This window comes from Petaurus breviceps, unplaced genomic scaffold, assembly GCF_028583685.1.
Source record: "Petaurus breviceps papuanus isolate PSGF00001 unplaced genomic scaffold, PetGlider_PUasm1.0 76, whole genome shotgun sequence".
Lineage (NCBI taxonomy): Eukaryota > Metazoa > Chordata > Mammalia > Diprotodontia > Petauridae > Petaurus > Petaurus breviceps.
In genome coordinates, this window is record NW_027186473.1 from 53,068,959 (window position 1) to 53,093,889 (window position 24,931).

A 24,931-nucleotide genomic window follows, 5' to 3' on the forward strand; every position below is an offset into this window, starting at 1 on the left:
TCTATGGAACTCCAGACCATGCTGGTCTCTATGGTATGGACATAGTTTTTTTTTTTCAATGTCAAGTTGTATGCATTACCCTGGTAGCTCAAAGTCTAGGGTGGTTAAGAACCCTTAAGGAACACAGGATTTTCAAACCTGTCACTAGGGTTGCTCCATTTTTCAAATTTCACCTACGTTTCAGTGATGCTTCATTCAGGTGCAGAGAAAATGGACTTGTTAAGAATCTGGATAGGCACTAAGAATGATACCCAAGGAATGGTCATGAGAGGTGGGAGGAAAGAGGGAGGGCATTAATTTTATATCGTGTTGTTTCTGTAGTTGACACTGGGTTGGGCTTGTTGAGCACAGATCTCCTCCAATACATGCTAAGATTTCTTTGAAGTCACCAGGAGGCCCCTGAACAAGGGGAGACACTCTGTGAGCCTCGTGCCTGCCAGGCCATGTACCTGCATGCTTGTGTCCATGCATCCTTTTTTGCCTTTAATGAGATTTTACAGGGACAGGATCGGGAACAGATTGCTGGCATTATGGAAGCCAGGATATTGTCGGGAGCTGCTTGGCAGCACTCTCCCATGGTGTGATGCTGGCTCTTTGCTCAAGGGCAGGAATAGAGACAAGAATATTAGAGACAAAGCAGAGATGGAGAAGTCACATCAGAAAAGTTCAAAGAATGAAAAGTCCTCACTGTAAATAAGTCTGAAATTATTCGAGGTTTACATACTTTCAGTCCTTAGTGACTGGAGACAGAGCCAAGAATTGCTTCAACAATATTCCTTCATAAATCTGCATAATAATCTCTCAGCGGGCCCTTGGTGGAAATTACAAGTATTCATTTACTAAATTGGGTTCAGTGTCTGTATCATATACAGCCCATGAATATTCAGTGAGACAAAGGCTCCCAAGCTATGTTGAAGTTAACACAGGAGCCCAATATAACTCAACTAGAACACTGATCACACTTGCTTATCTCAGCCTCATGAAGGTCCAGTCCCTTAAAGAAATCCTCATCCCTTCCCCTGCCTTATTTGCTAATTAATACCCACTCTACTCTGAACAAATGTGAACCTCTTCCAAGATGTGTATCTAATTTTTTTTTTGTATAAAGTAGCTCTCTGTATAATAGAGGAATAGGTTAATACTGCATAGGGTTATGAATGGTTTCTCAGAACACAGTGACAGCTGCCACACAGAGACAGGAAGAATGTTTAATTACAAAGCACAGTAATAATAACATGAGAAAAGTTCAATGAGAAGAAGCAACTCTATTATTAGACAAAAGCCGGTGCCGAGTGAAAAGACAGTGGGGCCTCTTCATGATGGAGGGTGTTTATTTGTTGCGGAGTTGCCATGGCTGGTGATTGATGTTTGACGCCTATGCATGAGCACTTTTCCTCCTGGAGTGGCCAAGTAGACTGATGTGCTTTCCAGGTTAAAGGTACAACAAATACTTCCCCTGACAAAAATTCCATCTTCTCTGAAGTGAAAAGCAGGAGCCAGTTACCATTGTGAGCTACACATTTCAGAGCTAAGTTGACCAGACATGGTTAACTTGGTAGAATGGTAGATAGGGCTCTAGACTAGGAGTCAGGTGATCTAAACTCATCATTTTGGAAATTAAGAAATTCAGCTCCAGAGAGGTTCAGTAATTTGTCTAAAGTCACAAAAGTAGCAAGACTGGGATTAAATGTAAAGTTCTCAGACTCCAATTTGTAAATTAGTTTTACATCCTCTTTGTTTGAGGCATTGATAGCTTTCCCTGGCTATCATGATAATATGTGAAGGAAAAAGGGGGTTTACCCTAGCTTCCCAATTCCCGCCTCCCTGCCATGCTGAGCAGGCTACTCATTGTGTACTTGGTGCAGAGTAAAAGACATACTGGGAGTCAGTGACCAAAGATTTTGTTTTTGTTTTCTTAGACTTAGCTATGAATAATCAAGCAGCTGAATGAGAGAGAAAGATGGCCCTAGGGATCAGTAACAGAAGTCATATCATCTCAGAACTGGAGGAGACCTCAGAGGCCATTTATTGTAAACCATTCCAGAACAAGAATCCTCAGTCCCTGGTACTCAGAAGCACTCACCTAGCCTCTTTGTGAAGCTTCTTCAGTGATGGAGAGCCAACAGGCTCTAAGCCATTTCCTTTTGGAGAGCTCCAAGTTTTAGGAAGTTTTCACTTGAATCCTAAATTGGCCTCATGACAATTTCTACACTTATCCCATTTTGGTTCCAAATAGAGTCTAATCTTTCCTCTAAATCATAACTCTTTGATTAGTGTGATGGAAAGAATGCTGGAATTGGAGTCAGAGGATCTGAATTTGAATACTGGTGCTGCCTCTTATGACCTATGTAATATTGGTCAAATCACTTCACTTTTCTGGTCTTCAGTTTCTTTACCTACAAAATAAAGAGGGTGATTACAGTCCCTTTCAATTTTAAATCTATGTCCATATGTCCTATAATCCTAAATACTAAAATACAGTTATTATATTCCTCCTCCTGTCCTCTCTCTGTCCCCAAACTTTCTTGTGTGGAATTATCAAAAGATAAACATGTCTTCACATCCCTGACTCAAATTAGAAGTAGCATTATTCATGAAATAGGATGATCTTTTGAAACAGTGTGTGATTCAAATATGTGAGACATGGTACATTGGAGTGAAGAAAAAAAATTTACATGATAACTTTGTTACATATTTCAAAGGAATAGCAAGTTGTACATAATGCAGTTTCATGTGCCCATCTTTTTTATTATACTGTGTTATGGAAATTCTTGTTTTATCCCATGTTAAAGATTAAATAAATAAAAATAAAGAATAAAATGAAGTAAATTTATATTAGGTAAGGTAGGGCTAGATGAGAGTAGGTATAGATGAATGAAATAGGGCAGTGAGAAATAACTTTCTTGAAGACCTTGCTTCAAAATGGAGAAGAAATTAAATACTAAAGCTGTTAAGTCTGAACCTCACATCAGTTCTTGGTAAGATTCTAGAACAGATTACTCAAAGCATAGTTTGCAAGCCCTTAGAAAAGGAATAACGTAGCACAGTGAATAGACTGGTGGCCTTGGAATCAGAAGTACCTAAATTTGAATCTTTCCTAAAGTACTTTCTAGTTCTGTGATTGTGGCTTGCAGGGCCTGAAGTCAGAAAGACCTAAGTCCAAAGATATGTTTCATGTGAGAAAGATAGAGGTATCCTAGTGGACTGAAAGTTCAATATGAGTCAACAATGCAGTGTGGCAGACAAAGGAAAAGCAAAACCAAAAAGAAATGGAATTTTAGTGTCCAGTGGTAGGGAAGTAAATGTGATACACCCTGATCAGAATATATCTCAAATCTGCATCCTATACTGACTGACATATATTAGAAGAAACCCATTGGAAAGCAAACAAATGGAGGAAATCAAGATGGTAAAGGGATTTTTCAAGATTGATGGCAGAATTGAGGGTATTTAACCAGGAGAAAGGAAGACATTGGGGATACACATGGCTATCCTCAGAGATTTCAGGGATTCTTACATGGATGAATAACTAAGCTTGTTATGTTTGGCTGTGGGAGACAGAAGTAGAGCCAAGGCATGGAAATCACAGGGAGGAAGATTTCAGTTCAATATTGGGAAATATTCTTAATAGTCAGAGTGGTCCAATAATTGAGTGTTTTTGTCTCAGAGAGTAATAACTCGCAATTCTATGGCATTGCAAAGTTTGTAAAATGCTTTGCTCTCTACAATCTTATGAGTAGTGAATAGCCTCTCACTAGTAGCATCCATGAAGAGGCTGATGAAAACTAGTTGGATCTATTTTAGAGGGATAGACTAGGTAGCCTCTCGGGTGCTTTCCAAATGTGAGATTCTGTGATTCCTTTAAGTGAGAGAAACCCATGGAAAATGTGAGAAAAGCAGTACAGGGATCAGGAGTAGGGAGTTTATACTGTTAAATCTTTGAGAGAAGAGAATTTGGTGAGGAGATACTGATGTAAGATTATCTATAATCTCCTCCCCAAAAAAATTCATCTGTGGGTATGGAAAAGAATGTTTAGGGATCATGAAGATATTCTGGAGGAAGTTACATCAATATTAAGTGGTGAGAAATATTCAAGATTCAAGGGGCGACCAGGTAGCACAGCGAGTAAGAGCACCGGCTCCAGTGTCGAGACGACCTGGAGATCGAATCTCGGGCTCAGACACTCAGCACCACACCCAGAAATAACTGGCTGTGTAACCTTGAGCAAGTTACTTAACCCTGATTGCTCAAAAAAAAAATATTCAAGATTTAATTTAATTCAACAAACAGCTCACGAGTAATGGATATTTGCCAAGAGGTAGAGATCATAGGCTCCTGGGATTTAGGGCTGGATGGGACTTTAGAAATAATCTCCCTCATTTTACAAATGAAGCTGAGACCCTCAAAATATTAAGTGTCTTGTCCATGGTCACACAACTTGTAAATGTTGAAACAAGAGCTCACATTAATTTGTATTAACTTAAGGTCTTTTTTCAAATATGTCATGTGACTATATACAGCAAACAATAGGAGAGAACAATGTCGCCAACAGGATCATTTGTGAGAATAATCTTGTTAACTGGAAAGCCAAGTGCCATTAACTTACATAATAATTGCAGCTGATAATAATGTATATAATGTTTTTTATAGTTACAGAATATCTCCATATAAATTTCCTTTTGATTTTTGCAAATATGTAATGAAATGTGTGGAGCAAATTGTATTCTATCTAGATAAAATTGAAGTTTAGACTTAAGTGATAAAGGTTATTGGCTAGTAACTGATTATAACTTGGATCTTCTGATACCAAATTTAGCATGCTTTTCACTATACCAAGCTACCCCTTCAGTAGACTGGGTGAAAAGTATGGTTAAAGGAAAGAACACTGACCCTGAAATGAGGGGACCTGAATTCAAACACTGCCTCTGATACTTGCTACCTCTATGATCTTGGGTGACTGATTTAACTTCACTGGGCCTTGATTTCCTTATCTATGAAATGAGGGGATCAGACTAGATGGGCCTGTGAGGTCTTTTTCAGTTATAGATATAGGAGAGTAACTACAAGGTTGAAAAAAGTGAAATATCAGAGTGGAAATAGAAAGTTAGATTTTTATAGACACCATCATAAAAGTAGCCATTGGCTATAATGGAAGCAAGTAAGATCTGCTATGGACAAAGTACAAAGGAAAAATCTTAGGATGCCCTGAGGGATTCTAGAGACAGTAGAGAGAATAAAGATAAAGCATGTTTGAAAGAGATGCCTGACAAAATGTCAGAGAGATTGGTCAGGAAAGTACACTATGGTGGATATTGAGAATATAGAAGTAATTGTTTACTGTGTCAAAGTCAAAACAGAAATAGGGTAGAATCATCATAAAGAATAAACCTTGGCAATTGATGTGAATTGATAATTAGAGTGCTAGGCATTCACTAGAAGAAACCTGAAAGGAACTGAATATTTTCATAGGAGTCTATGTTATAAAAATATCCTTCTGCAATCAATATCATTACTGCACCATAAAGATTAAGGTTAATATGAAGCTCCATATCTTGAAATTCATATTGTCCAGGACTGAACTGAGAAGTATTAGAAAGATATCTAGGGAAAGTTATGTTTCATTTTACTTGTGAATGGAGGATTTCTGACTATGGGGATGCCCTTCTGGGAATGCCACTATTACATTTATAATTGTTTTTAAGCATCTCTTTATTACTAAAATTACAACTGAGGTCTAGTATACAAACTACACATAAAGAGTATAAAGACTGGGGAACTAACACTAAACCAAGAGAAGACAGACTTGTAGATTCTTTGAGAATCTGTGATCTCATCAGTAGGAGATAATTGTTGGACAATGCCATGCACTTGTGATATCAAGGGAAATTGAGGAATGCTGCTAGTATGTTGAGTGATCTACAAGACTGAATTTATGAGATGGGATGGAAAAGAGTCTCAAAGGATAGGCAGTAATGAATTGATTATGATCTCCATTATCAAAGAGGATGTGCAAATTTGTTGAGATCAGAGATTCATTTGGGTAGTTGAGATCATCAGAGTACATCTTATGCACTTAACGTCCTCTATTGAAGTCATTCAAAACCACTTTCTGCACTTTCTCCTAAGGGTATCCAACTTGGGGGCATAATGGAGAAGATAGTGAGTGAAATTCCAAAGTAATTCCAAATTACAATTCAAAGAAATTCCAAAGTAGTGCAACCAGGTGAGAAAGTGAGAGGTGAGGTCTGAACTGAACTCTCCTTACACAGAAGTCTGGAGTTCATGGCCCCACCCTCCAATCAGAGAATTGAAGAATAGTGATGACAAGAAGTGCTAAGGCTGATGAAATCTTATAGGATGATGAGGTTATCCCAAAAATGAGTTTCCTAGGGGACTGAGAAAAAGAGAAATCCCTAAATAGTGCAGTGAGGTGAGAAATGAGGACATCTTTAAACTAAGCTCTATACTTAAATACAAAAAACCATTCATCACTTGGGGATGTGTTCTAGTCATGAGTCTTTCCATACCAGCTAGGTGATAAGCAATGAAGTGTAACAGATAGAATCAAGAAGGCCTGGGTTCAAATCCTTCCTCTTTCACATGCTGGGCAAGTCACTTAACATATTAGTACTCTAAGAAACTTTCAAAGACATTGTTACAGATCAATTGCTTATCTAAATAAGTAGAGAGAATTTCTTCTCTTGGAGTTCCCTATACTAATGAAATCTTAGGTCTGTACCAAAAAGACACCTACTAATATTCTATCCACCTTGCAACAGGATGTGCAATATTAAGGAGTTAAAAAAGGATATTGACTTTTCCTAGGAATGATTCTATCTGAACCCCACAAAAAGGATGCCAAAGTGTATAGACTCAGAGATTTAAAACTAGATAGAAGGGATCTCAGAAGCCATATACCCCAATATGCCTATTTTACAGATGGGGAGGATGCTAACTCCAGAAAGATAACTGATTTGTCTAAGGTAGCCCAGTAATAAAATAAACAAGCAAAAAACCCCAAAACAAAACAAAAAACAACCCCCCCAAAAAAACAACAACAACAATAAAACCAGGCAGGATTTGAACCCAGATTTGGCTTCTGAGTAAGGGCTTTTTTTTTTTAACTGTGCCATGTTTCTTCTAAATCTGTTCTCTGTGGTATATAGGCATGTAATTTGCGATAAATTCGTGGTATTGAATATTGGATGAGTAGTTGGTGCACCTTGCTTTGAGGCCTTTCTCTGTCACACCCTACCTGTGTGACCTTGGTTAGATCAGTTAACTACTCTGAGCCATACTTGACTGTTCTGTAAAATTTGGGGATCATAGCAGATGTCTTCTAAAGCTCCCTACTGTTCTAACTTTCCATGCAGTACTCAGTCTCCAGTTAGGGTAAAAGCTTACAGAGGATTGCCAAGAGTAATGTCCATAGGGCACCATGATTAAGCTTCACCCAGCATGCACACCAAACTTGGTGACTCTGAACTTGAACACAGGCAGGGAAAGTCACTGGAAAACTACTTGTATTCGGTGAGATGGGACTTTACCATGCTCTGCTTAGTGAGGTAACAGAGCATGGAGCTCAGCCCTAAGGAGGTCAGGGGATTATTTATGGTCCTTGGTGACTTTACTTAGACTACAAATGAACATGGTGATTTCAGGAGCAACACTGAGCCAGTGGCTCGACGTCTCAGAGGCAGAGAGTAAAGTTAGGAGGGAAATGCACTTGTGAGCCAGAAACATTTCAGTCCTGTTGGCTTAGTGACATTCAAGCTTTCGACTTCCCATAGAACTATTATTCATCCAGTTACCCGTGAGATAAATGCAGTAAAGTGTTTTCTTTGTCCTTCACTTAGTCACCCTTTGAAAAGGTTTCTTCTTTGGAACATTCTCCTTCCAAATTCAGGTCATTTTCTCTGCAGGTGTAATTGCCAAATCAGTGAGCTGCAAACTAGATATCACAGTGTCTATGAATGGAAGGGTTTGATTTGACAAGGAAAAGTAAGCATCCTGGTTTCCCATAAAAGAGATCCATTTGGATTCTTTATAAACTATGCATAGTATGCATGTGTATGTATGCATGAGGTATGGAATATTTAATTTAGCACTTATAAAAGGTTTTGACTTAACTAAGATGAAAATGGGAGTTCTCTCTCTAGCTACCTTAGAGGTATAGGAACTATTAGAGAGCCTTAGGCTTTACACAGACATGGGCATGGTCTTCTTGATGCACCTATCACAGGATATCTGAGTGTGACTTCAACTGATCACTGGAACATCCTGTAGACCCACTAGGGAAGAATCTGGCTATATCTGATAACTTTGTAATGAAGAGGTTTGATAAGATAACTGCAGAAAATCTCACAATTCCCACTATGGAAAGAACCTTATGCAATGTCTCATCCAATCTACAACCAAGAAAGAATTCCTTCTCTGACATACCTCCCTGGAAGCTGAATCTCTGTTCCTTAAGGTTAAAGACTTTCATTCTTCTGTCTGTATCTCTGCTTTTAATTGCACACAGTGAAAGATACTTAATAAATGTTGGTTGAATTGATTTAAGTTGTCCATCTTTGACTGAAGATCTCCAGTGAAGGGAAACCTTATTACCTTGGAAGATAACCCATTTCACTTGGGAATAGCTTGAATCATTAACAAGTTTCACACCTCTCTAGGCTGCACTCCAGATTTCCTCTACTATGTCCCAGTTCTTCAACTTGGAGGCTCATTTCAGCCCCAGAATTTCCACATTGGGAGTACCCTCAACTCTTGCTAAACATGTCTCCAGGCTGCACTCTGAGCTTTCTTTACCAGGGCCTTTACTGAATACCTTCATTCCCTCTAAGCAGATGCAGATTTTTGCTTAATGTAAAGAAAAAACTTTTCTGACATTTGAGCTATCTAAAAGAAGGATGCATTCCCTTGGGGGAAGGCGTGCTCCTCCTCATTGGAGTTTGAATGGTTGATGACCTTTTTGGGGGGATATTATAAAGGGGCTCTTTCAGATACAGTCTGGATCAAATGGCTACTGAGGGTCTTTTTAACTCTTTGATTCTATGTAAGTGTGAAATTGCCTGTAACTTGAACTAAGCAGAAGCAAAACAAAGAATATGACAATTAGTAGTTATTAGACAATTAGTCACTAATATTTTGAGAATTTTCTTGGATGGATTTGAAAGGTAGAGAAAAAAGCATCTGAATTAGTTCACAATTGACTTGTCCAAGATCACATGGGTGCTAGGTAAGGCAAAGGGCATTTTGAAGCTGGTTTCCATTAACTCAGTAGTCCAGGCACTCTAAACTGTTTATGACTTTCTCTTTTAATTAACATCCATTAGGCATGACTGAATCTCTTCAGTCAGTCCAAGTACATTTCCAGTGTGTTTTTGTTTCTTTAAATGGCTGGAAGTATTCTACCCCTTTCTATCCTGATTAACTAGATTGTTCACACAGAGCAGTGCCTACAATTGGTTGGGGGGTTAATCAATTCACCTGATAAAGATGAGATCATTTTGTTAATTACTTTAAGTGTGGAGATATAATTTATTGAGTGATTCAACTGACCCTGCCTTTGTACATATATTTGCTTAGAAAAGCTAACATTTCTATAGCACTGTAACATTTGCAAGGGGGGTTATACTTCTTATCTCATTTGATAGTTATAGCAATCCTCTGAGGTAGTTATTATTATTGCATTTTACAGATAAAGAAACTGAGTTTGAAAGAGATTAAGTATTTTACAGATAAAGAAACTGAGTTTGAAAGAGGTTAAATGACTGATTCAGGGTCACACAGGTGTTGAGTATTTAAGGAAGAATTTGAACTCAAGCATCTTTGACTCCAAGTCCAGAGTACTATTCACTATGCCACCTGGGTGTCAACTTGTATGTGTATTGTACCTCTATGGCCCCTTATGCCCAGTAGAATGTAAGCTTCTTGAGGAAAAGGACTATTTCATTTTTGTTTTCTTGTCCCTTGTAACTCCCTCAGTGTCTCATACATAAAAGGAACTTAATAAATGTATATTGAATTGATTTTTGCTTAGCATTGAAGCATCCAGAAAATGTATCCATTTCTGGCTTCTTATCTCATTCATAATATATTTCTACAAAGTATGAGATTTTTGTCCTCAGTTTTTCAATCTGCAGAATGGGGTTACAATTTGCTTTTTGCCTTACCTAGGACTGTAATGGAAATGCAGATTTAAAGATCTTCCCTGCCCCTAGGCTAAAGTGCACCTGGAGCCTGGGCTGGGAGGCTTGTTTTTCAGTTGATACTTTTTGATTGGCCAGTGGGTCCAAAAGGTTGTTACATTCTCTGAGCCAGGAGAAGGCTATATAAGCCCTGATGTGTTGCTTTGTTTTGGGGGCTCACTTTGAGAAGTGTTCTGTGATTTGATCTGGATTCTGGGAAGCTGTTGTCCAAAGCGCCCCCCCCCTCCCCGCTTTGAAAAACCCAGATGTTGATTTGGTATGGATGTAATGGTTGGACAGTTTGGAAATCTGTCTACTTGATCTGTTTCTCTGACTTGATAATTCTGTCTGTGTATTCTGAAGTTCGGGGTGCTGACCTTTTTCCCCTGAACTAGGTAAACGATATATGTTTGACTGATTAAAGTAAGCTTGTTAACCCATTTTGAGTTGCTTTCCTTTATCAAAGCAGATCCAAGAACCTGTGTTGGCAGCAACCCTGGGGATGCTTGGGGTGCTTGCTGCTACAAGAACCCATGTGACCTTGGACAAATTACTTCACTTTTCTGGACTCAGTTTCCTTCAGTGTTCTAGACTGGATTACTTGTTTGGACTACATGACCTTCAAGTTCACTTCCCTCTCTAAAGCTGTGATTTGATTAGTAACATTCTCTCTGAGGAAACTGAAAGGTCTGTAAAGTGCAGTAAAGATGTAGCTCTTCTGTGCTTTGTGCTGACCTGTCTTTCTTTTGGATCAATTAAATCAATCAGTCAGTCAACAAGTATTTATTGAATGTTTACTATGTGTCAGACACAGTACTAAGAGCTAGAAATACAAAGAAAGACAAAAGCATGAACTCTTATTATTGTGTTCTCTTCCTCCACTGGCTAACCAACTCGAACTTCACCTTGAACCTCCCTTTGCCATGAGTTCATCAATAATGTCTCAGCACAACTTTGAGGAACAGCTTTCTTTAGTCTTCATTTCGCGACAGTTCTCCTTCTATTTGGCAGTACATTAATGGAAATGGAAAAATGCCTTGTTCTAAATGTCAGAATAATACTGCACCAAAAACAATTCAGTCATGTCTTTCAAACCACGCACATATGGTTCATCACCAAATGTCACTGTTCTTCTCCCCCTTTCCTCCCTCCTGCACCTCCTCTCTTCATTATTTTTTTCCCCATGTGCCTGTCTCCAATGCTCACTGTTTGGATTAACTTTCTGAGCACTTTGGTTGAGTGAATGCAGGTCACTTCCTTGATTGCCTAAAGAGGCTCCATTAGCCCAGGACAGAAGGAAATTATTTCTTGGGGTGCTGATCTCACCCTGACACTTACATTTGGCAAGTTCATAGATCAGATGCCAGCTGTTGCTTTTAGTTTTGCAAATGTCATTCATCTGTTTCACAAACCATGAAAAGTTTGCATGGAGTTCCTTTAAAATCAAATTTGTGGCACAATTTGGGATCTTTTTCTGAACTCATTTGAGTCAAGCCATCCCTTTTACTAATATCTACTGTGGGTGAAAATGACTGTTTCAAGCACAATTCTTTCTAGAATTATGGTTATCAAATCCCTCTTAGTGAAAATCAAGGTGTTTAGTTTCACTGGCCCCTATGGGAAATCAATTTGTTGGGTGGTAAATGGTTTTCCATGCTAGGATATAATCTAAGGTCTGTAGCCTGTCTGTTTTGAATACAGCAAGCATGAAAAAGCATTGGTCAAGAAAAAAGCCTTTGAGAAAGTGTGATCAATTACATAAACTTCTGTTAAGTCCTGAAGTATATGAATGGGCAGATATGAATGCTGGACAATCTGTGAAAGATATTGGAAAAAAAGTGCCATGGGATTTCTGGCCCATCATCATATATCTTGATCTGCAAGAGATTTTAGAGGTCATCTAGTTCATGCCCTTTACCTCACAGATAATGAAATTGAGACCAAGAGAGGTGAAGTGATTTACCCAAGGACATAAGGGTGAGAGAGAGACAGAGATAGAAAGACAGAGACAAAAAGACAGACAGACAGAGTTTGGATATGACTAATACAGGAATTTACATCATTTGACTACACGTATTTATGATTGACTTTGTTTTTCTTGCTTTCTCAATGAGATCAGAGGTTGGAGAGAAAGAATTAGAAGTTGGAAATGAAATAAATTTGATTTTTAAAAAAGGTCATATAAAGTAAGTGGCAGAGTTGCTATTGTCAACCAGGTCCTCTAACAATAAATACAATACTTATTCCACTGGATGACTGGAGATGGGGAAATGTACCAACTTTCAAAAAAGTCAAAAAGAGAGAACTTGAAAATTAAAAGCAAAAGCAAATAGGTGATTATAAAGATAATTGCAATTTAAATGCCAATGTGTTGCAGAAGATGAAAGCTAGAGAATGTCTTTAAAGAATTGACAGGATTTCTCAGACTAAATCAACTTATATTTTGGTGTTTACTAAATTCAGTGACAAAGTGAGCACAAGGAAGAATGAAAAAAAGTGTACTGGAAAAATCAGGTTTGAAAAATAAGGATAGTCAAAGGTTCTAGACTCCTCAGAAACCTCATGTCTTTTTATATCATGAATACTTCCTTCTCAAAGAGTCAAAAGACACTGGATATGGAGAACACTGAAGGTCATTACAAAAAAATGAAATTGACTATGAATAAAATTGACCAGAGAGAAATTAATGATTAGTGAAAAGGAACTCCTATAGGTATCATCTATGTGTAGGCAGAACATAGACTTGAGAGAATAAAGGCCAAAATAGACATCAGATTAGAAGAAATGATAAAGTTTTAAAGAAGACACAGCAAACGATTGCAACAACTCAACCTTACCTATTCAGATGAAATGTTGATGCCCAAAACTGGGAACTGGTAAAAGGCAAAGATATTAACCATTATCATCACCATTTTCTGCAAAAGCTTAAAGATGCAAAGCAGTTGCCACAACCAGCCCCCAAACCCTCTTAGCCAGCAAACCTTTGATATCTTGCCAAGTGTAAAGAGTTACATGAGAGCCAATCATTTTCTAGCTGAGCTGGACTTGGTATTTAGTTTTCCTTTCACCTCATGTAAATGGTGAAATAATAGAATCACAGAATCTTACATTTAGAAGGAATATTAAAGGTCAACTGGTATGACCCACTAGGGTCTCTCAATGTAATATACAATGTAGTCAACTGAAAATCCCAGATTTAAAAAAAAATTAAGCCACTATCATACCAGCTCTGTCTTTGTGTAATTTATATTTTGAAGCTTCCAGTTCATCTCTTATTTATTTATGCTTTTCTTACTTTTATCCCATCCTGTGTTTTTACATCACATTTATTTCTGAATGTATCATGCCCTTCTATGAACTATCTTATAACAAAGCAAAACTAATACATTGTCTGTGCCTGACAGTATATACAGAATTTCATATGCCCCTAATTCCGCCTCCAAAATAAAAGGAGGAAAGTTATGCAAATTATATTTTAATCTAAATCTTAGAAGTTTATCTTGTTGATTTTTGACCATCATCCCAGACTATTGAGATTTTTCTTTGAATTCCATTTCTGTCACTGAGCATGTATCAGGCATCCATCCCAGCTTTGTGTCATTGGCAAATTTTGTAAATGTGAATCAGTGAATGAAAAGGCATTTATTAAATGCTAGTTAATATGAAAAGCACTATGTTAAACACTGGGAAGAGATAGAAAAATAAGGCAATCTCTGCTTTTATGGAGCTCATGTTCTTATATGGAGAGATAGATAGAAGGACACAGTATTAGGAGGATTCAGCTGCAAATCAGAGAGCCATTAAGGTACAAGCAGCAGAAGAGGAGGAAAAGCATCTTCTTTAGTTTCATTGTCACTGACAAAACAATATTTGCTTATTGAACCATTTGATGGTGGTAGTAGGCATCCTAGGCTTCCATCCAGGTCACTGATAAAATGTTAGATTGAAAAGGGCCCACTACAGTTCTCCACCCAAGTTGACATTAATCTTTTAGTTAAAATTGTTTGGAGAAAGTTGTTCAAATAAACAAATGGATTTAACTGTATGTTAAAAAAAAGCCCACTTGTTTCCCCACTTTGTGAACCAGGAGGCTCTTTTATCAGGTCAACCACAGAGGAATGAATTTTTTGGCCATAATAATGCTAGTAGCCATTTGCTAAGCTATAAAGGGCTTGCAAGTGGTGTTGGTAGAAGGAGTAACCACTCTGCTAAAACAGCAAGTCCTTGATATCAATGTCATTATACAAATTTGGCATTGAGTTCACTGTGAGAAAGATGGTAGTTGAAATCAAGATTTACAACATTCATGATCTTTTTCTGGTTTAACAGCACAAGAACCTAATTTTTTAAATGAAATTAGATTAAACTCCCATGGTTTGTTCCTACTGAGCCTATTTTGATCATTGTATTTCTCTTTTATTAATCTGTTCTAGAATCTTTCTGGAGACCCAAAATGTTCTAAATCACTATTGGTTAGAGAAATGCCCATTAAAACAACTCTGAGGTGCCATCTCACATCTGTTAGATTGGCTAATATGACAGAAAAGGGAAATGAGAAATGGTGGAGGGGATTGAGAAAATTGGGATACTAATGCACTCTTGGTGAAGTTGCGAACTGATTGAACCATTCTGGAGAACAATTTAGAACTATGCCCAAAGGGCTATAAAACTGTACATACCCTTTGTGTATATACCCAGTAACACCACTAACTCAGTCTGTATTTCAAATAGATTTTCTTTGAAAAGGAAAATGATCTATATGTACAAAACTATTTATAGCAGCTCTTTTTGTGGTTGCAAAGAATTAGAAAAAGAAGAGATGCCCATCAATTTGGGAATGGCTGAAAAAATTGTGGTATGTGATTATGGTGGATTACATTATACAATAAGAAAATAAGCAGGATGGTTTTAGAAAAACCTGAGATTACTTATATGAACTGATACAAAGTGAAGTGGGTAGAATCAGGAGAATATGGTGCATGGTAATAGCAATATTTTACTATTATCAATTGTGAATGACTTAGCTATTCTCAGGAATTCAATGATTGAAGACAATTCTGAAGGACTTAATGATGAAAAATGCTATCCATCTCCAGAAAAACAACAACAATAAAAACAACTGATAGAGTCTGAATGCAGATTGAAGCATACTTTTAATAAAAGAAGCTTCATTTTTCTTATATTTTTGGTCTGTGTTTTCTTTTCAGCATGATTAATATGGTGATATAGTGTGAATGATTGCCCATGTGCAACCTATATCAAATTGATTGCCTTCTCAGAGAGGGATTAAGAAGAGGAAAGAGAGAGAATTTGGAATACAATTTTTAAAAAATGTTAAAAATTGTTGTACATGGAAATTGGAAAAAGAAAAGATAAAAAAATAAAACCTAGAGTACTCTCTTCCTTAACTCTAAGAATTCTAAGATAACATCATTAGTTTTTCACAAAGTTAATATCATTTACATAATACCAGCCAGTTTAATGAAATTCAATAAATATTTACATGATTTTATATATCAGTCATTGTAACAATAGCCATTAAGTAAGGCCTTGGAGGGTACAAAGATGAACAAGACACAGGTTCTGGCCTGAAGGAGGTCACAGACTAGTTGAGAGAATGTGTGTGGGGAGATAAGATAAAAACAAATAACCACAGTATAATGACACGTGTGCTACAGTAGAGGTTACAAACAACATATTCTGTATATTCAGAAGGGGGAAATGACAGAATCAAGAAAGTCTTCACATAGGATTGAGAATTTTAGAAAGGACTTGATGGAAGAGTGGGACTTTGTGGAAGATAAAGTGAGAAGGCATTGTAGCTGTAAGGCATGCCAGGAGCAAGAGGATGGCGATGAGATGGTGTCAGGCACATTCAGGTGACGATGAACCATCCAATTTGGATGGAACTTAGGTATATGTATGGGACTAGCAGGAAATAAGTTAGAATGGTGTCAAAAGTAAAATAATTCTATTTATTGACATGTTCAATTACATTACATTATAATTGTAACTTTTTCTAATTTAAAAAATTGGATGTACAATGTATCTTTTAATCATTTGTTTTAAAGGATTTGGCATTGAGCGAAATGAAACAGCACTTGTCACATGGTGTGGTAAAAGTCTTTGTTGCAGTATTCTATCTCTGTGAATTTCTGTAACTGGCAAAAATCTGTTTCCCTGTATAACAAAATGTTCATTAGAGTCTATCATTCTCTCAGTGTGTCCAAGACTTCCAGGTCCACTGAAAGTTAAAAAAAATTCCCCAAATATTTTGGGGGGATTGATGGATATTTTTTTTAACCATCAAATTAAGAAACCCAGATCTTACAGGTTTTCCTACAACTTTTTCTGACAATAGTTTTGGTACATTCTTGAAAGAATAACTAAATTTCATCATTGTGTTTTTCCAGTTTTAGTACTCCAATATTTATATTGTGTTCATATTGTCTGAGAGTACTTTTTATGTAGCAATTAACATTAGTTTTTTAAAACTGATCTTATTTTTTTTAAACAACTCTAGCTGCCAGGTCCCTCTGAGGACCTGCTTGCTTTATGGTAATTAATTAAGTTGTTTGGTGGCAATATCTTGTCAGTTCTAGCCTTTATTTATTGATTCAGTCATTTATTTTTGTGTTATTTATTTATGCTGTGCTTTCCTCTGTGCTTCAGTGTAATTGATCCCATTGCATTGTGGGCTTGAATGGTGCTTGGCATTTTTTACTTCCTTATTCCAATAGTTTCTGCCATACCTCTAACAGACATTTACCTATGCTCTTTAGAGCTACCTCTTTTGCATGTTTCTTTGGGTAATATCCATTCTTCAAATTCATAGAATTAAAGACATAGCAAAGGAACAAAGAAACAAATGAGCATGAAATGAAATTGAACACTCAAATGACAGAGCACTGAATTTAAGAGGGGAGACCAGCTTAAATCAGTTTCAGGTGGTCAAGATGAGATGTTCTGAGATAGTCCAGCCTCAATAGAAGTGCATGCACGTGCGCGCGCGCGCACACACACACACACACACACGACAATTGACACAAAATAGCGAATTTCAAAATTATTGCTTATTCAAAGTAATTACTAGAATCTGAGACCATATTGGATCAGACCTTAAGTGCCAGGTCAAGGAATTTCAGAAAGAGAGGCAATGTCATTTGTCCTTGATCATTCCTTAAGTATCTCTTCTATTCTCTAGGATTATTTTTGTATTTTGGTTTGCATTAGGTCAGTGAAGTCCCTTCGAACTCTTAAATTCTGTGAAAACACCTGGGGTTAGACTCAGTGGAGCTGAATGAAAACCTTTCTTCTTGTTGTGTGTAAGGTAGAGGGAGTCATACCAGATAACTGCTAATATCTAATCCATTTCTTTGTTGTTGTTCAGTTGTTTCAGTCACGTCCAACGCTAGTTGAACAAATTTGGAGTTTTCTTGGCAAAGATATTGGAGTAGTTTGTCATTTCCTTTTCCAGATCATTTTACAGATGAGGAAGCTGAGGAGAATAAGGTTAAGTGACTTGCCCAGGGTCACAAAACTAATGAGTGTCTGAGGCCAAATCTGAACTCAGATCTTCATGACTACATGTCCACTGCCACTTAGCTGTGGTTGTCCATCTCTACATCTTATAATTCTCTGATTTGCTAGTTAAAATGTTACTGTTAATTTTTGAAAGAGCATTTTCAATGGTGATAGGGGTAAAAGCTAGATTGCAAGGGTTTATGAACTGAACATACAGAGAGGAAATGGGGATGTAAAATGTAAACAGTTTTCTCAGAAGTTTGGCAAAGAGAAAAAAAGAGATGGACAAATAGCTTGAGAAAGTAGAAGGATTCAGAGGACTTTTTCTTCTCCTAGGAGCACCTAAATATGCTGGTAGGCAGAACCCAAGGAATGAGTAGTGAGCAGTGGATTGAAGACACAAGGGAGAGTGGGAATAATTGAAAGAGAAAGAGTTTAATGAGATGTGGGGAGTTAGGATCAAGAGCACAGGTCATAAGATTGTGGATCTGGAATCTAATGTAACTTCCTTATTTTACAGATGAGGAAACTGAGGTAGCAGAGGTGTTGAATGAGTTGCTTAAAATTAAACAGGAAATGACAGAGCTGGGATTCAAACCTACATCCTGTGACCCTAAATCCTGATCTCCTTCCTTAAATAGTGATTAATTTTAGTTAGTTAATGACTCTAGTGGTCCATCTTGGCAGGGAAGAGAGCATTTCTTCTTTAAAGAAAGGGGGGAAGGAGGGTAGGGAGTATAAAGATAATGGAAACCTTTTCAAGTAGAATAGGAAAATTGTTGGTGCTTTCATCTTGTCAATGACAGATAAACTTAATCTTTCTAAGAAAGTACAAAGTAAAATGATTTTTTTTAATGTAAATGATAGATTTAGAAGAGGGTTCATTTGTAGTGGTCAAAATCAAGAACGGATAAAGATATCCATGAGAAACAGAAATGGGTTCTCCTATAAACACGTGACTTTATCAGTTAAAGGGAGGTATATGGTAAACATGATGGTCACCTACTAGTTTAAGCATGTCTGTTCCAGCTAGCAGTTGGGCAAGTATTACAAACTAGCCATGGAGGAGTATGGATGAGTATAGCCTGCCAAAATTCAAATGAAATTGGACTGTCATTGGTGGGTATAAAGTAATTAAATAAATTCCAAATGTAAGTATAAATTTATAGCTTTGCATGTAGTGTTAACTTGGCAAATCTAAATTGAAGACAAAGGCAATATTAAAACAAACAAACAAAAACCCCCAACCTCTTCCTGGTTTCTGCTGGAACCAAAAGATCAGCTATGGAAATAAGGCTAAAACTGATCTCATGAAAGGCATGAACTGGTTAGAGCCAGCAGACAGCAGGAGTCAGAAGGTTTATCCTCATGAAACTCACCACCCAATTTTCCAAGCCAAGAGTTTCAGATTACCTAATAGAGTCTTGGATATTTAGCCACATCTTAGAACATTCTGAGAACTTTTACTTTTCAGATGAATTCTCCTGCTGTAAATAGTGAGGCAGAGAGGAAAGAACACTGTCCTAGGATAGAGGACACCTGACTTCTAACTTCTTTTCACCACTTGATAACTTGGTGAATTTGGCCAGGTCACTTAGGCTTCAACTTACTATTTTTTTTTAAAGGATAGATTATTTTATTTTATATTTCTTATTTTATCATTCATATTTAATTTCCTATTTATATTGTCTTATATTTTATATTTCTTAATGTTCTTTCTAGCTCAGGATCAATCATTCTAGTGTTGCTAGTGGGTTAAAAAGCCTCAAAAAAAGAAAGAAAAGAAATAAAAACTCACTATTGACCTTTTTTAAAATGATAAAGGAAAAGATTTGATACAAGCTATATTTTCATCAGTGTCTGTTCACTAAAAAGTGTCCCATTTAGTGTCTCTCACCTTCCAGTGGAATGTAAACTCCTTGAGGGCAGGGAGTTTTTTCACTTTTGTCTTTGTATCCCCAGAACCTAGCAAGCATTAAAGAATTGAATTGAATACTTCAGTATAACTCAACTCAATTTGACCTAGAAAGGCAGTGTGAGGTAGATACATGGATAGATAGAATGACAGATAAATAGATCTTTAAAGAGGTAGATAGATGGTAGATAGGCAGCTAATAAGTAGTTACTAGATATGATATATAGATAGATGGGGAAAGCATTTATTAAGTGCTTGCTATGTCGGGCCCTGTGTGGGGCCTCAAATGAAAGGTGAGGTCACCTGAGGGGCAGGGGGAGGTTGCAAACAAAGGACAGTTGGGGAATTTGTTCTCCCTCTGATACATTCAGGCTGTGTGAGCCTGCTGGCTGATTTAACCTTTCAGTGTTCCAGGCAATTCTCTAAGACTGTAGAATGCAGGACTATCACCAATCAACATTTTCAGAGGGACTTTCCTCACCAGGGAGTTCTCTACACCAACGAAACCACTGGTTAACACTAAAATAAAAGTACTTCAATATTTAAGAGACATGTTTTCATCAGTGAGAATACTCTATCTACTAACTATAACTGCCTTTTGACATAGTAGGATGATTTTGAGAGTTACTACAGATAAAAAAATAATAATGTCACCAGATTATAGAAATAAAGTCCAGCATCAGGCTTGAAGGTTTTTCAGCCTGGGAAGACCTTCCAGAGATTGAGTTTCCCTGATATAGCCTTTGAGGAGTAAGGGTCACCTCCAAACTTCTATAGCACAAGGAGACTTAAGAGGAGGACTTTTAGTAAAAGAGTCTCTTAACTTATATGACATTTTTTTTATAAAGAGGTTAGTGATGCCTTAGAAACTTTTAGGCCCCTGCCTAGTACCAGAAAAGAAAATATGTGCATGTGTGTGTCTGTATACACACATATGTGTGTATATATGTGTGTGTGTCTATATATATGTGTGTGTATGTGTGTGTGTGTATAGCTTTGAGAAAATGTTGCTGGGTTAGAATTTAACAGGACTTGGTAAGTGATTAGATGGAAGGATGAGGGTAATGAAAGATGATTGTGATATTTTGAGCCTTGGTATCTAGGAGGATTGTGGTACCATTAATTGAAACAGGGAAGTTGATGGAGGGAGGATGTTATATTGAGTTCAGGGTACTTGTGAAACAAAAATATGGGGATGCAAATGGGATAGCTCGACATGTGGGAATGGAGTATGGGAATGGAAGGTGAAGGTGGATTAGGACCGTGGAGTTATCTACACAAAGATGAAAAGTGAAAAATGGGAGCCAATGAGATCATCAAGGGTCAGAATGTTAGAGGAGAAAGGAAGAGGGCTTTGGAAGACATTCAAATATGTAGGTGGGAGGAGGAAGATAAGGAGCAAAGAAGACTGAAAAGCAGTCATCAGACAGTTTCAACCAGGAGAGAACACTGTATATACAAGGAAGGAGAAAGTATCCAGAAAGGAAGGATGCTGCAGAAAGAGGAAAGGGAATGAGAATCAAGAACAAGGCCATTGGGTTTAGAAATTAAAGTAACATTAGTGTTTAAGAAAGCTCACAGAGAAGTTATTTTTAGATAAGGGAGATCTTGTGTTTTAGGTAGCAGGAAAAAAGGCAGTAAATAGAGCTTGAACTCTCTCTGTCTCTCTCTCTTTCTGGGGGCAGGTAGGAGATAGGTGCAGCCAACTTCAGAAGGACATGGGGAGCAGTGTGATTGAGGATAAAAGTATCAAGGTCACTCTTGGAAAAGATAAGAGCCATTTCATCATCTGAGACTTGAGCTAAGAAATAGAAGAGGGGTAAAAACGAAAAGAACCATTTTATGTTGTCAGGTGTGGAGGCAAGATAATGGTACTTGTTTGTTTCATCAGTAAAGTAGCAGGTAAGTCTTTCTGTTGAGGGAGAGGAATGTGGGGTTCTGGTTGGGGGTTAGAAGATAGAAAACATTTGAAATAGCTGCTTTGGTGAGTATGATAGAAAGTCAATCAAAATGAATGGAAGGATTGTTATGAAATGGTGAAGGCTGAGCTGGAGGCAGATACCATGAATTTGTATTGAATAGAGTCCCTCATAGTTTCTTGACTTCCCCTAGCAGTGTTCAGCGGCACAAGATGAGGACATGGATAGTGAGGGTATCCCAGAATTGAAGATTAGCAAGGCAAGAAAGGAAGAAGGATAAAGAGATTCAAAGGTGAAGGAAGGTGCATTGTTGAGCTGTGATCTATAGGATCAACAATGTGGAGAAAGGAAAATGCAGCCAAAATAGTGATGCTGGAATGGAAAAATAGGAAGGGAGTGAGGGTCAAGGATATTGAGCAGACTTAGGAGAAGTCAGACAGCAAGAGGGATAGAAAGATTGGATATTGTGATTAGAGAGGTAGAAATTTCAGAACTTGGACATGGAATAGTTTTAGGTGAAGGTGAAGCCCAAGTTGGGCCAGTTCTGTGGGTTGCTGAGCTAGAATAAAACATACAACATAGGAATTGATGAGGTTGATCAACTGAGAAGCCAGAGTGTTGGAAGTTTCATCAATGTAAATATTTAAATAAGTGAGAAAGAGGAGTTGAGGCAAAAAGGAAGAATGTGAGTCAAGTCCTGAAGTAACTGAATAGGGAGATAGAGTTTCAGACCCAGAAATTGATAGATTAAAACGAGATGGTGGAACTTTCGAGAAGAGGTTGGAAGCCACAGTGGCAAAGGAAGAACTTGGAAGCTTCAGTAGAAAGAAGAGACATGGTGAATACTCCTACGGAGTCTGTGAATTGTATAATTATAACTTGTAGTTTCAATCCACTTTTATAGCTTATGTCTCATACATGTGATCCTCCAAAAAGCACTATAAGTGAAGTCTTATCCCCATTTTTCAGATGAGAAAACTAGGGCTCAAAAAGATTCCATAGTTTGCCCAAAGTCTGGTACTTGTCTAACAACAAACCAGAACTGGGCTCAGGGAACTTGGGTGTTCCCTTTCTTAAGGGGCCTCTCTCAACTCTGGACTTGTGAACCAAGTGACTGACCAGCCTGGGCTCTGTCCTTGGAGAGCCTGGCCTCTAATAAGACAAGTAAGGCTCCCTTTTCTCTTATTCTTCAGTTCATTATACACCCCTTCTTCCCCTATGTCCTAGAGAAAATCTACTTCTAACTTGGTTTTTGGCTCACATCTTGGTTCATATCATGCAAAACAAGGTGGCAAAAAAGGTACTACTTAATGTCCAAATATGAAACATGTATTGTATAATTATTTACCCAAAAGAAATCTAAAGGCAAATGCAAATGCTCATCGACAGACAGATATAAAACATGATTTGGTAACTTAATTTACTACTATTATTAACCCCATCAGAACATAAAACAGTTGATGGGACTTTGATAGGCATTATTATATTTCACTTGTTTCCTAAGTTCCATATCTACTGGGGATCAATGCCAGGGCATCTTGACCTTTTTCAACAGAGAAATTTTCCTTGCTACCAATCACACCCACCTGATTGACCTGTGACCTGTGCACTTGTTTAACTCACAAAGACATCTTTAACCCTGGACACATCCACCTTGAAATAAATGTATAATCACCTACTTGGGAAAGAAAACACAAAGCTTAAAAGGCAGTCAGGGGCCCAGGCTCAAGCTCACATAGTTAAGTTTCACTACTCTTACTGTTTCCATAATGCTGAGTAAAATAGCTGATGCCAGAGTGGTGGAGGCACAGAGAAAACTAAATCCTCAGACCTCACCAGTGATAGGCTTGAAGGGGACTCCCATGTTTTGCAGCCAGGAGGAGAAAAGAAGTATGATGGGGGTGTGATGGAGGGTGGGGGCTGGGCTACTCCCTTTAAAGATCCACTGAGCCATTTACTCTCCCTTCTCAGAAGTTAAAACCTGAGTTGCTTCGTCATCTCAAAACAAAGGAGCTCTTGAAGTGCTCATACATGACTGGAAGTAGATTGAACTAGGACATAGGGTCAGTTGAAAAAGGAAGGGCACCTTTGGATATACACTTCCCATTCATCCCCAATTATGCTTATAAGAGTTATTACCTGAAATGGAACTTATGTCTTCTGACTTCAAACCCAATACCTTTTCTATCACACCATACCAATTTTTCTTCCAGTTCTAATTGTCTGATAGGGACAGATGGGTGAAAACTCACAGGGCCTGAAATCAGGAAGACTCATCTTCCTGAGTTAAAATGTGACCTCAGATACTTACTAGTTGTGTGACCCTTGGCAAGTGTAAGGGTTATGGGATTTAAAGATCTTCCATGCCCCATGGACGTGCTGACATATAAGAGCAAGAGAAAGCAGAAAGCAAGAAAAAGTGAAAGCCGAGCTAACGGTCCTGCGGTTGGCAGTTGGCAGCGGTTGCGGTTGCAGTTGCGGTTGCCTTTTTTTTTTTTTGAGTTAGGACTCCTGCTGAGCACTGCCAGGGGCCGGAGCTACTGGGAGCAGGACTTTCTGCTAAGGACTCCTGCTGAGCACTGCCAGGGGCCGGAGCTACTGGGAGCAGGACTTTCTGCTAAGGACTCCTGCTGAGCACTGCTGGGGGCCGGAGCTGCTGGGAGCGCGCTTCCCGGACACTGGGTGGTTGCTGTGAGTGGGGAGAGGAGGACCTTTGCCTGAGGTAGCCTGTTCTGTTTTAAAGGCTTGAGAATGTGGGTGCTTTCTACTTTATCTACCTGTGCCAATGTCATAACTACTCTGATGGCTTTCACTTTCTGGTTTTGGGACTCAGTCTTTTGGTATCTTAATAAATTTTCTAGTTTATTTCCCCAAATGGCAAACCTGATGTATTTTGTGATGGATAATTATATCAGCATATTTGTAATCTCTATAGGCATTGTGAATATGGCATTGCTGATACAGCAAGTCACTTGCCTCAGTTTGTCTCAGTTTCCTCATCTGCAAAATGAGCTGGAGAAGGAAATGACAAACCCATCCAGTATCTCTGCCAAAAGAATCCCAAATGGAGACATGGGGAGTAGGACCCAAATGAACAACAGCACAACTAATAGTGCCTGATATAAAGGAAGCATATAAGTTCTTGTGGAAGCACATATTTTTCCTGTTACTGCATTCAAGGCAGTATCAGTACTGTGACTTTTTAGGTACAGGATATTATGTGACATCAGCACTGATTTCTTCAATTATGGCTTTGTTCAGAAGGATTTTTCTTTTCTTTTTTTTTTTAAAGCAATCAGGGTTAAGTAACTTGCTCAAGGTTACATGGCCAGTTATTTCTGGGTGTGGTGCTGAGTACCTGAGCCCGGATTTGATGCAG